This window comes from Lathyrus oleraceus, chromosome 5 (genome assembly GCF_024323335.1).
Source record: "Lathyrus oleraceus cultivar Zhongwan6 chromosome 5, CAAS_Psat_ZW6_1.0, whole genome shotgun sequence".
Lineage (NCBI taxonomy): Eukaryota > Viridiplantae > Streptophyta > Magnoliopsida > Fabales > Fabaceae > Lathyrus > Lathyrus oleraceus.
In genome coordinates, this window is record NC_066583.1 from 361,594,596 (window position 1) to 361,604,503 (window position 9,908).

Below are 9,908 nucleotides of genomic sequence, written 5' to 3' on the forward strand. Positions count from 1 at the left end.
TGGCATTTGCTTTCCTATGATCATGTGTTGCTTCTGTTCTTGTATGTGAGGATCCATTGTAAGTCCCTGTAATGTGGCATTGGTTTTCCTATGATCATATGTGGAGTTAACCTAAGTCCAGATAGATTGGCAGTTGATTTCCATATTTCATCTTTGTTTTCTTTTGAGGAGATTAGTGTAAGACCATTGAGTGGCATCTGATATCCAGTTTTATTTTAGGAGATTGGTATAAGCCCAGTGATTGGCATCCGATATCCGCTTTTGTTGACTTTCTTTGTTTGTTTGTTATTATCCATTGCTATTCCAAAGGACACACTTGAATCATCCCCTATATGATTTCAAGAAGTGAACCTTCTAAGAAGTTTTACAATCCATACCCATCCATTCATCCTCATTATGTCCTAAACCTTTTCACACTTTGATTTCAAACTTGACATTGATATTGTGCAAACTTCTTCATGTTTTCAAATTAAAAACCTGGACCCAAGTCCTTGACTCTTTTTTCAAACTCCATTTCATAATACTTCTTTTGAATTAATCTTAATCATACTTTGACTCCACTTTCATAATCACAATCAATTAACTTCACTCATTCACTTGTTTTGGCTTTGTCCATTGTTAATCTTTTCATGCATTAGCCATAGGTTTCAATTATCATTGTGGTTGATGTAAATCTTGCCTATCCTTAGTGAGTCGACTATAAGACTTCCGTACTGAAAACAGGGCTAACCCCTCTAGTACGTCGAAGCTATCCTCGCATGGTGGATGTTGGTCTTGGTCGAGTTTTCTCCCATTGATAATGAAAAGCCTCAGTGCTTGTGTTTAAAATTGAATCCACCAACTTTTGGAAATCTTTTAGCCGAACTACGGCGTTTTGATCCTTACCTTTGATGGAAGGTACGTAGGCAGCGGGTTCATCCGTTCAAACCCAATAAAAAATTGTATATTCTTTTCTCATCATCCCAATCATGTTTGCACAATATTTATGTCATAACAAATAACAATTTTATACAACAAGTGTGAAAAGGGCTCCCTAGGAGTACCTAGGACGTAGTGGGTGCCTAACACCTTCCCATTGCGTAATTTACCCCTTACCCAGACTCTCTGATCTTTTTATTAGTTTTCTACGTGTAAAACTTCTTAGGCTTTTGTTCGCTTTTTAGCCAATCCTTTGGATAAATAAAAGTGCGGTGGCGACTCGAAATTCATTGTATCTCCTGCTTATGATTTAATCGATAGATCATATAGCAACGAATACACCGCTACACTGCTGTTGCACGTTCCCTCTTTAATCTTTCCATGCAAAATTGGGATGATTTTTCCACCCCAGATTATATGTGTTGGAGTAGGGATTGTTCTGCTTTAAAAATTTTATATCTTCGATCTGTTGCGGTGTTGCAAAACAATAAACAATATTGTGTGGTCCATTGCAAATGTCACACACTTCACTCAGTGCCTCTTGCACTTGAGCCACTTTCTGAGCACCTATGTTTAGTGCTCTCAACCTTTTCTCTACCTCCGCAGCAACAACTTCTTCAATTTTCACCTGTTTATTTGTTTCCAGCTTCAAGTCAATAACTGCAGATTTGCTTGATACCCTGTCATATAACTCTAAATGCTCGTTCGAGGCAATAACTTCAATTATCTTCTTCATACCGGTGGCTGTTGCAAAGTTGGCTGAGCCACCAGCTGCTGAATCAAGGATTTGTCTCGCTTGAATTCAAAGACCATTGACAAACATTTGCATTTGTTCAGTTTCATCCATGTTGTGAGTAGGACAAGCCACTAGGATTCGCTTGAATCGTTTGTAGGCATCTCCTAGTGACTCACCCTCCTTCTGTTTGAAGTTTAGGATCTCATATCTTTTCCGCAATGACACAGATGCGGGAAAATATTCCTGCAAGAATGCTGTTTCCATCTGCTCCCATGTAGTGATACTGCCAGCCGGTAAGGAATAGAACCACTCTTCGGCTTCATCTGCTAAAGTGAACGGGAACATACGAAGCCTTATTGCTTCTTCATCATGTCCAGGCATTTTCAGCGTTGTGCTCATAGTCAAAAACCTTTGGAGATGCTTGTTGGCATCTTCATTCACTCTTCCAGAAAAGGACCGCCTTTCGAGTTGATTAATTATGCTGGGATGCAGCTGAAATTGGTCTACATTTACCGGTTGGTTTACAATTGTCATACGCCCACCCGGAGTGTTGTTTCCATCATAGTCACCGAGAAGTCTCTCTGGTGGTGGTGGATTTGCAGCCATGATTTCAGGAACTGTTTCCGCGTCTGAATCTGAATTCTCTGAGTGCACTGAAACAACTTCCTCCTCTGCTTTATCTGCTAATTCCAGTTTTTCTCGCTTAGCTTGTCTACGTCTAGCGCGAAGAGTTCTTTCTGGATCTGCGTCAAAAGAAAAATTTGCTGAGGCCTTACCTCGCATACACAAGTTAGACAAATATTAGAATTGAATAACAAGATTGTCACAGATAAAATTTTGGTTAACGAGCAACAAAATTTTAATAGAATAAAAATTAAAATAGGTATTTTGGCAATCCCCAGAAACGGCGCCAAAAACTTGATCGGAAAAATAGCAAGTGTACTATTTTTAACGATGTAGTAATAAGGAGTTTTATTTCCAAGTATCGATCTCAAGGATTGCGTAGGAACTACTTATTTTAATTTGATTCTATCAGAACAAAAAGATAATGGTTTGGTTGTTTTGAAATAGTAAACATAAAAATCGTAAAATAATTGATTAAGATAAAAGATGCTAGGGTGAGTGGTTGAGTTAACCGATTATGAATTCAGTCAAGATTTCCTTAATACATATGAAACATTCAATCACCTAACCTCAGAATATTCTTACTTAAGTCCTTAAGGAAGAAACTATTAAACTACCAATTCTTACTCAAATGTCCATTCAATTAATCATTGGTTTTAATCATACAAAATATCAAGGTTTACGGTGATTTACGAAAGTTACTAGTCCTAGATGATGCATTCATAAACCTAATTGTGTGAAAACCCTAACAATCACAATCCTATTATTGAAAGTCATAGATCAATTTGTATTTGTCCGATACAAACGCATAATAACATCACACAATTGAATTGAAATACGTAACATAGTAATCAAGAAATCATTTGTTCAAATTCATAACATGCGATAACATCAGGACCACCCCTCTGGCATCAGGGGGTTTAGCCTCTCATAGTACTTAAAGAACTCATAAGGTAAAGATTAGACATTACAAAGAATTAGGAGAGTTTGATCTTTAATGGTTGACACCCTTGAATCTCGCCGTCTTCAAATCTGTCGTATTTTCTATCTTCTTCAATGTAATGTTTTCTTTCGTCTGTTCAAAGGTGCCTTCTTCTATCTCTTCCAAGCCTTCTTATAGCTTCAGATGAATCTCTTCCAAGCAAAAGGTCTAAACTACCCTTAGTGAGCAGAAGCGGTTCACAAAGCAAAAGTTAGGGTTTCCAAGCTGTGTCCAATCAACACGGCCGTGTGTCACCACACGGGTGCCCGTGTTGCTCTCCATTATAATTATTTTCAGCACAAGCTACAGAGGCAATAACACGGGCCGTGTTCCTATACACGGTTGCCCGTGTTAATGCACTGTTTTAATCAACACGGTCGTGTGGTGGCACACGGATGCCCGTGTTGATCTCTGTTTTTTTTCTCCCATTTTACTCTGCCTGATCAACAACACGGGCAGTGTTGTGGCACACGGGTGCCCGTGTTGACCTTTTGTTTCTTCATATTTTTGCCTTTCTGAGTATCCATAACTTCACCATTATTGCTTTTAAACCTGTGCAATGGCCTGTAACAATGACACTACCAAACGAAGCATAAACGAGATCTTTTTGACATAAAGTTGTAATCGAATGCAATGCGATACCAAACCAATAAAACATGATAAATGACTCAAAAGCAACTAAAAACAAATATAAATCTTACCAAAGTGATGAAAATATGTCGGATTAACGGCGGGAGTTCAATGGAAATGGTGACCGATCAGAGCTCACATACTTTCTCGGTTTGCAAATTAAACAACTCAATGAAGGAACATTCGGGAGTCAAACAAAGTACTGTTTGGACCTTATCAAGAGATTTGACATGGCAAAAGCTAAGGCCATTGACACCCCCATGCCAACATGTGCAAACTTGAATAAAGATGAAAACGGTAAGGACGTAGAGGTAAAAAGGCATAGAGGTATGATTGGATCTCTTCTCTATCTTACTGCTTCTCGTCCCGACATTATGTTTAGCGTGTGTATGTGCGCAAGATACCAATCATGTCCCAAGGAATCCCATCTAAAAGTTGTCAAACGGATACTTCGATACCTATCCGGTACTCCGAAGTATGGACTATGGTATTCCAAAGGAAATGATTGCTCATTGGTAGGCTTCTCCGATTCCGATTTTGCCGGTTGCAAATCGGATAGGAAAAGCACTAGTGGCACTTGTCACTTATTTTCAAATTCTTTGGTCAGTTGGCATAGCAAGAAACAAGTTTCAGTTGCTTTGTCAACCGCCGAAGCGGAATACGTTGCCGCCGGTAGTTGTTGTGCACAAATCCTATGGGTTAAGCAATAACTATTGGATTTTAATCTCAAACTCGAACGTATTCCCATTTTCTGTGACAATACAAGTGCCATTAATCTTACCAAAAATCCTGTGCTGCACTCTCGCACCAAACATATCGAAATTCGACACCATTTTCTTCGGGACCATGTAGAGAAAGGTGATGTTGTATTTCAACATGTTGATACTAAAAACCAACTTGCGAACATTTTCACAAAGCCGCTAGCTACTGAGCCTTTCTTTCATATTCGCCGAGAACTTGGTATTCTCGACATTTCGGAACGGGCATTATAAATTGCTGGTTTTATCTTATTTCATTTAAGACTATAATCTTGTACTTCTAACAAGTTGATGTTGTTGCAAGCACAAAGTTTATTGTTCATCAAGTTACTCCGGCATCGAGGTGATATTGTTCCGTTACCCTTCTCTCTCTCCCTCCCAATTTTCAGGGTTAAATAGTTGTACTACATGATAATATTGTATATATATGACTTGTCTCTTATACCATATCTGTTTGGATGTTTAATGTTGTGTGGCATTGTATTTATGCATCAAACATGTGAGCACATGTGCAGAACAGTGAAAAACTGGAAATTTTGACTGTATGAGTCGACCATAACAGGGCAATGGTCGACGCACACTTAAATTTTTTTCTTTTTTTCAAAATTCAAACAGTACGCGTCGACGCATGCATAGTGTATGGTCGACGCATCGCACGAAAATTCAGTTTTTCTCTGCAGAAAACCTTCAAACTTCCCATGCATTTACAATTTAAAATTTGAATTCATTGTGCATTCAACCCACTACATTGTAAGTTGCATCTACCTAGTGCCTATTGTCTCTTGGCCTCTCCTCTTCCCAAAACCCTAAATCCTCATCTACAAAAAGGGCAAACTTCCTCCTTGACAATCATTCTCAAAACCTTACACCAACCTTCCCTCTCTCTTTTACAAAAAGCTCCAGAACCATTACCCATGGCTACCTCATCTCGCAGACCTACCGGTAAGAGATCAAAAGAATCATCCTCTACCTCCTTACCCATCACCGCTGTATCATTAGTTCCACCTGCGCTTGTCGACACCTTCAACAAGGACATTGGTAAAAGAGGAGTTGTGAGGCAACATGCATTCTACCAACTCACAGCAGAGCGCATGCATCTCGTGGAAATCATGTCTCTGCTACAGTATCACGGCATTGTAAAATTCCTGGAATGCAATGCCAAATATAGCGAGGACCTGGTCCGTGTGTTCTACACCTGCCTTCATGACAAGTTTCGTGGTCAAAAGTTTCACTCCAAGATCGGTACAACAAAGGTATCTTTTAAGTCTGCCGTTTGGAATAAATTTTTTGACATGACTGTGGCTGCTGATGAAAATCCTCTCGCTGAGGTAACTGATTCTCACACAATCGAAGGGTATGAGTTTAAGAGCGCTTTGAACGCTATGCTGAAAAGACCCTACCCGGACAACATTGTAAACAGTGACGCGTTCCCACGAACCGTCACTGCTGGGAAGCTGAAAACAGGTGAACGCATTCTCCAGTGGATTGTGTCACGCATACTGCGACCTAAGAAGGATGGACTCTCCCTGTAACACCCTTCTAAAATACCCCAAATATATAATTAAAATAACAACATATCAATCAGAGTAAATATGCAATCAAGGGTGTCACACAACTACTTCACACCATAATAACTGTCATGCTCTTTATTTAATCAAAATAACATTTTTGCATAATTCGCAGCGGATAGAAATCAAATCAACCATTCAAAATATATAACATATTACATGTAAAATGGTCCAACAACCAACAATAAAACAATTAAAACATCCCGTCCCGATGTTACATCTATCAGAGCATGACCCACTAAGGAGACTACACTAGACTCCAAGCACTAGCTTCTACTCAATCACTGCTCGTTACCTGAAAAATAGTTGTAAGGGTGAGTTCCTCAATCGATATAATAAGCATTATAAATCATCATGTAATGCTAAGTAAATTCACACATTAATCACCCTAATCTTATCACGCATTCAGTAACGGCACATCAACTCAATTATCATACTCAACACCAACAAAATGCAACTCAAATGAGACTCGACTCGTCATGCATGTGGTACCATTCGGAGTAAAACTCCCAACTTAAAATCATTGCCATTTTATTGGGCATCAAGGCATAAGCCTTCAACTTTCAACTTAAAATTTGCCAATCCAGGCCAACGTGGTGTGAGCGAAGCTCCGACTTAATGCATATGAATGTACATGGCATACACGACTTTAAATTTTCGACAACATAATAATAATAGCAACACAACAATGTTTTCAACAAAATCAACTTATAATCAACTTTGGCTCACCAAGCCTACAACTCAGTATTTTCAACAACTTTCCGTACACGGAACAACTTAACAACTCAGTCATACTTGTATCGACACTTCATAACATAAACCCAACAAGATTTCTCATCAAATTCACTATAATATTACTTCACAACGTAACCCAATCCCTACTATGTCACCCACCGATATAGGCCAATCACCAATTATGTTCACAACATTAAAATATCAATTTTTCTAATTTCCAACAGTGTTAACCGGTTAACGCCCTAGGTTAACCGGTTAACGCAGCACAAAACACGCTTTCTGGCAAAACTCAGCAGTGTTAACCGGTTAACGCCATGGGTTAACCGGTTAACGCAGACAGAACAACAATTTCTCAGACATCATAACAATGTTAACCGGTTAAAACCCTGGGTTAACCGGTTAACGCAGCACAAACAGCAATTTTCACAATTCAAAACAGTGTTAACCGGTTAACACCCTGGGTTAACCGGTTAACACAAGACAGAAAGCTGTTCCTGCGCTAACACAAAGCAGAATGCAGAATTCTCCGCATTTTCCCGCCGTTGGAGGACTTCCGGACCTCCGATTCCAATTCCGTAAAAAGCTACACGTCCAGCAATTTACGACTCACACAACTATCGATTCAATTTCAGCTTAAACACAGTTTATTCATCACAATTTTTCAGCATTCAACATCCCAATTAGGGTCAAATCAACGGTTTATCACTACCCATGACATGTTAACCCATAATACCCATTAAACGACGATAAACCCCCCTTACCTGAATTAATCCGGCGAATCTTTGAGCTCCAAGCTTTTTCTCTTCTCCAACCTTTGCCCTTGCTCTTCCTCTTTGCCCTTTCTCCACTTTCCACTTTTCAGCCGCTTCTCTGTTTCACGTAAAAACTCTTTTTACCAAATGGGATTCCTTTTCCTTATTTCACACTTATATATTTTCCAATTTATATTATTATCCCAATAATAATAATAATAATAATCCCATAATTCCAAATTACTTAATTAAGTTAATAAATATAATATTAGCTTAAATTAAATAATTATTTATTTTTATTGGGGTGTTACAACTCTCCCCTACTAAAAGAGTTTTCGTCCTCGAAAACATACCTCAAGCGAATAACTCAGGATAAGACTCCTTCATCTGACTCTCAAGTTCCCAAGTCACATTGCCACTTGCTGGTCCTCCCCAAGCTACCTTTACCAAGGCAATCTCTTTACCCCGCAACTGCTTCAATTCTCGATCCTCGATCCTCATAGGTGATGTTTCAACAGTCAGGTTATCTCTCACCTGTACATCATCCACTTGGACTACATGCGACGGATCAGGAATGTACCTCCTCAACTGAGACACATGGAAAACTTCATGCAAATTCGCAAGTGACGGCGGTAAAGCGATACGATAGGCTACCTCTCCTATCCTCTCTAGAATCTGATAAGGACAAATAAATCGAGGTGTCAACTTCTTTGACTTCAAAGCTCGACCAACCCCAGTTATCGGAGTAACACGAAGAAACACATGATCTCCCTCTTGAAACTCAAGTGACTTCCTCCTCTTATCATGATAACTCTTCTGACGACTCTGAGCAATTCTCATCTTCTCCTGAATCATCTTAATCTTTTCCGTAGTTTGTTGAACAATCTCCGGTCCAACCACAGCACTCTCACCGGACTCATACCAACATAACGGTGTCCGACATCTCCTACCATACAAAGCTTCAAACGGCGCCATACCAATGCTCGAATGAAAACTATTGTTGTAGGTAAACTCAATCAAAGGTAAATAACAATCCCAAGTACCTCCCTTTTCCAAAACACAAGCTCTCAAGAGATCCTCTAATGACTGAATCGTCCTCTCAGTCTGACCATCAGTCTGCGGATGATATGCAGAACTCAATCTCAGCTTAGTTCCCAAAGCCCTCTGCAAACCTTCCCAGAACTTCGATGTAAATCTAGGATCTCTGTCCGAAACAATACTCGACGGAATACCATGCAAACTTACAATTTTCTCAATATACAACTCGGCTAATCTCTCTAACGGATAATCCATTCTGATCGGAATGAAATGAGCCGATTTCGTCAATCTATCAACAATCACCCAAATAGCTTCAAAATTCTTACTTGTCCTCGGTAAACCAGAAACAAAATCCATACTGATACTATCCCACTTCCACTCTGGAATAGCCAACGGTTGCATTAGCCCAGACGGCTTCTGATGCTCAATCTTTGACTTCTGACAAGTTAAGCACGCATACGCAAAACGAGCCACATCTTCTTTCATTCCGGGCCACCAAAATATTTTCTTTAAATCCTGATACATTTTAGTAGCTCCTGGATGAATACTTAAACTGCTTCTATGACCCTCTTCTAGAATGCTTCTTTTCAAAATCGCGTCATCAGGAATACAAATTCTTTCCCTTAATTTCAACACACCTCTCGCATCAATCTTAAAGTCACTCTTCTCTGATTGACCACAACGATTAAGGATATCTACTAATTTCACATCCAATTTCTGTGCCTCTCGGATACTATCCATAAAATCATTATTAATCTTTAGCATTCCTAGCATTACACTCTGCGGGTTTACTTCGCAAACCAAACTCATATCACGAAATTGCTCAATTAATTCCAACTCCTTAATCATCATTGCTGACACATGCAAGGTCTTCCTACTTAAAGCATCGGCCACAACATTTGCTTTTCCTGGATGATAATTCAAACCGAAATCATAATCCTTAAGCAATTCTAACCACCTACGTTGTCTCATGTTCAGCTCTTTCTGATCAAATAGATACTTTAAACTTTTATGATCGCTGAAAACTTCAAATCTGGAACCATAAAGGTAATGCCTCCAGATTTTTAGCACAAACACCACAGCAGCAAGTTCAAGATCATGCGTAGGATAGTTCTTTTCATGAATTCTTAACTGTCGCGACGCATAAGCAATTACTTTATTATTTTG